The sequence below is a fragment of the Lissotriton vulgaris genome, unplaced genomic scaffold, assembly GCF_964263255.1.
Source record: "Lissotriton vulgaris unplaced genomic scaffold, aLisVul1.2 SCAFFOLD_1050, whole genome shotgun sequence".
In the NCBI taxonomy this organism is placed as follows: Eukaryota; Metazoa; Chordata; class Amphibia; order Caudata; family Salamandridae; genus Lissotriton; species Lissotriton vulgaris.
In genome coordinates, this window is record NW_028242719.1 from 405,169 (window position 1) to 409,820 (window position 4,652).

The following is a 4,652-nucleotide window of genomic DNA, read 5'->3' on the forward strand; positions in this document are numbered from 1 at the left end:
TACTTATTTTCACCTACTCTACAATGGACTTTATTGCGTGTCTGGAATCCTTGTGGAAGTCATTTTAGCCATGGGCCCCACATCCCCATAGGGGAATAATGAAGTGAAAACACAGTAAAACACACTGACTTTCCCTGGCATGTTCCTTCCCAGGATATAAAGCCTATTCCATGTCACCACCCAATTCTGCATAAGTCCTGCCACACCATTCACTCTGTAGCTGCTCCTGGACTGCACACGCTAGGAATCTCCCCTGCGCAGCTCCTACACGTGTGCACACGCATGTACACCCATGTCTGCATGTAACTAGCACAGTGTCCCATACTCCAGCTCCAGCTGCAATGGCCTAGTCAAGCCAGGCGGCCACCAGTAAAATCTCCATGCAGTCTCCTTCATTATGAGTTCACTGTGGATGAGTCCCAGATTATGAGGCTCCTCCACAGTAAAAGCTCAACAATTAGGTGCTCAAAAAGCGAAAAATACAGGCGGCCCCTAGTATCAGAACCACCTTCTAACACCCGTAGAACGTCGGGTCATCAATATTGGGTGCATAAGAATTCAAGATAACCAGGTCCCTGCCATCAAGCTTGGCCCTAAGAAGCAGGTAGCGACCCTGAATGTCCGCTTCCATATACTGGATCGCGAACGGTACCCCAGGCGCCACCCAAACCAGAACACCCCTAGCATATGTAGAGAAGGACCTGTGAAACAGCTGACCACGCCATTTTTCGCAGGTTTCTGTGCCCCGTCTTCCCCGAGGTGGGTCTCCTGCAAGCAAGCAATGGATACTTTGTGTCTTCGAAGGAAGGAGAGGACTCTATATTGTTTAGTGCATGTGCCTAACCCCCTCACATTCCAGCTCATAAACTTATACCCCATGATTTCCAGTAAAATTCACCCTGCTGCATCAGGCTGTTCATAGAGTACGTCCTCACCACTGCCCGACCTGCTAAACCAATAATGCCTAAAACATTTCCCCTCAACCTCCCTTTGAAGCAAACCCCCCCCTCCCGCGAGGAAGATATCAGCAACAACCATATACGCCAATATGCCCTCCCCCTGCTGGTGCCAGGACGTACATCCCATTCGCCCAACGAGGCAAATGCACTCAAGAAACGCTCAAGGAAACCCCCCCGAATCTCCCCCCCCCTCCCAACTCCCTGCCAGACCCCATGGTAATACAAAGATATATGCTCCGGACTCGACTAGTCAGCCCAATTCTGAACTCACTCGTCTCCCTGTCCATACTCCTCCCCCCCTTCAATCATTCATACCTCCTGCCTAGCCAGGAAACTGTCTTACAAAGGATATGTGACACGGGCACCACTCTCTGAAGTGGGCCCAACGCTGTTTAAGGACCTGCCATTAGTCAAGTATGTAACGCCCTCAGTCTATACGTCCCTTCAAGAAGGATCCGCAGCCTCCGGAGTCCCGGTCCCCCCAGTCTCTGGGACCGCCGGAGCGGTGAGCAACGTGCTCTCTGCTGTGACCTGCAGTGTTTCCAGGACCAGTATATCTTCGGGCACCTGTAGCTTCAGGGCCCCTGTCTCGTCCTCGGCGTCCGATTGGGCCAGATGTAGTGCTTCATCGTCCCCCACAGTGACCTTGTGGCTCTCCTCGCTTTCTGCGGCCTCGGAGCGGCGTCTTCGTCTGTTGGGGCGCTTCCATGACGGTCGAGTTCCCCATTTCTCACGCGGCCCCCCATGCTCACCCGGCGGGAGGTCGTCTCCCCTTATCTCCAGCCATTCCCAGACCTCTTCCGGGGAATCGAAGAAGTGCGCCTTCCCCTGGGACAGCACCTTGAGTTTGGCCAGATATAGCAGCATGTATTATTGTAGGTGCATCTCCCGGAGCTTTTGCTTGACTCCCAAGAAGGACTTTCGCTGCTCTTGGACTTGTTCGGTGTAGTCCGGGTAAATGGAGATTCCGCTATTTTTCTAGTGACTTGTGATATAGAATCCCTATACACGAACATTCCTCAAGATAAAGCAGTGGAATCTGTTGCAGCCCTCCTAGCACGAACGCCAGGAACAAGACCTGATACCTTCATTCTGGAATGTTTAAAGATGGTCCTACAAAATAATTTTTTCGAATTTGGTGAAGAAGTATACCATCAAGTGAAAGGGGTCAGTATGGGGGCCTCTTGTGCCCCCAGTATTGCCAACATCTATATGGGGGAGTTCGAACGAAAGAACATCTATAATGAAATCGCACCGTTTTTTGAGAACATTAGTAGGTGGCACAGATTTATAGATGATGTGTTTTTTATTTGGTCAGGAACAGAAGATCTCCTAAAGGAATTTATGGAATGGCTTAATTTAGCCGATAAAAACTCGAAATTTACTCACAATTTCTCTCCAAACCAAGTGGAATTCCTGGACATATGGGTACGCCATACAGATGGCACACTGGCAGTCGATCTATATCGTAAGCCCGCAGCTAAAAATACCATTCTGGAACATAGCAGCTACCATCCTAACTGCCAAAAAGACTCTATCCCGTTTGGGGAGTTCTTACGAATAAAAAGAAATTGTACATCCATGAGAGACTTCATGAGACATGCCAACCAGCTAACAGAACGATTACTAGCAAGAGGATACCCCAAACGTCTCATACGCAATTCCATGAAAAGGGCGAAATACTACAACAGAGATGTCCTTTTAAATCCTGTTCCAAAACCTCAGGATCAGAAACTTGTCTGCGTCTTAAATCACTCCACTATCAACAATAACATAAGGAAAGTGATTCACAATAATTGGAAAATACTAAACACAAATGAACAAGAAAGCAGATTAAATAAACCCATTCTTGCCTTCAGAAGAAACCAAAATCTACGTGACAAGCTGGTACACAGTAGATGGAAGAGCAAAGAAAGAGACAAACAAAAAACTTTGGATGGAAACCCCTTGCCGAAAGGCAATCACAGATGTGGAAACTGCCATGCGTGTGACCAGGTCATACCAGGTGAAAAATGGACTTATGGACACAAACAAGGAACCCTAAAAGAAATGACCAATTGCAGAACAAAAAACATCATAGCAACATGCTGGAAACAGTAGCAATGGAAAACTCGTTTACAGTGCTAGGTGATCTAAATTTCCACCTAGACCAGCTTGACCAGGCTGACACATCCACCCTGATATCGGACTTGGAGATCTTAGGGTTAAAACAATTAGTCACCTCGGCCACACACACAGCAGGTCATATTTTAGACGGTGTTTTCTCCAATGTTGACTGTTTCCATATAACGGACATTGTACCAATGCCATGGACTGATCATCACGCCATATGTGGGGAAATTTCCATGAAAACTGTCCAAAATAACAACTCCACCTTAAAGCAAAGCTGCTTTAAAGATTGGAAGAATATAAACCAGACAGAGCTGAAAATGCAGCTGGACAATATGCGTCCTACGGTGCCCAACAATCCCAATGAAGCTACGTTAAAATTCCATACCTGGCTCGCCCAGGCTACCGAACGAACAGTGTGTTCGAAATCTTTGTCCAGAAACCGAGCCAATCCGACTGCCCCATGGTACTCTGACGAGCTGAGGCGGCAAAAACAAAGTAATAGGAATCTGGAAAGGATGTGGAGAAAAAATTATGACCTGGCCAGTAAGAAAGAATATAAAAAAGCTTTGGCACTTTATAAAGCTATGATCACCAAGGCAAAAAAATCATACTACTCTAACCAAATTGACCAAGCCATAAATTCAAGTAAACGCCTATATGAAATAACTAAAATCTTGGCAGGTAATATCTCTGACCTTGCCCCGGTTCCCTCCCAAGAATTCTGCGATGAGCTGGCGAATTTCTTTTTCACCAAAGTGGATGACATTTATCAAGCCTTCACCTCCAAAACATCCAGGACGAACACCATCTCTCCTTGTCCATCCCTAGCCACTACACTGTCAATTTTCCACAAACTTACAGACGACCAAACGAAGACCATTGTCTCAACCATTAAATCAGGCTCCGCCTTTGATCCCTGTCCAGTTTCAGCACTAACCTCAGTCATGGATTCCATTATACCGGTGCTGACTGAAGTTTGTAATGCCATCCTGTCCTCAGGGACCTACCCAAATGCCTTAAAAAATACATTGCTGAAACCTTTATTAAAAAAATCCGGCTTGGATAAAAGCGAGCTTAAAAACTATAGGCCAATTGTGAGCCTACCGTTTTTAGCTAAAGTAGTCGAGAAAGCCATGAATTTCCAACTTTCAGACTTTATCGAGAAACACCGACTGCTAGACGACTCTCAATTTGGCTTTCGCAGACATCATGGGACTGAAACCGCCCTTATAAAGGCCGCCGATGATGTCAGGGCCATTCGTGACCAAGGCGGGACTGCAATTTTAGTACTGCTAGATCTATCAGCAGCTTTCGACACGGTCGACCATAACATCCTGATCGACCGTGTCGAAAAACTGGGCATTTGTCACTCAGCCAGAAATCTCCTTGCCTCCTTCCTTGCAGATAGAACGCAAGCGGTCACCCTTGGACCTTTTCGATCTGCCCAACTCTCGCTGCCATGCGGTGTCCCCCAAGGCTCATCCCTTAGTCCGACACTATTCAATATCTACGTGTCGGACCTTGCCAATGTCATCAGGGCTTATGGGATGAGCCTAACATCGTACGCGGATGACACGCAGT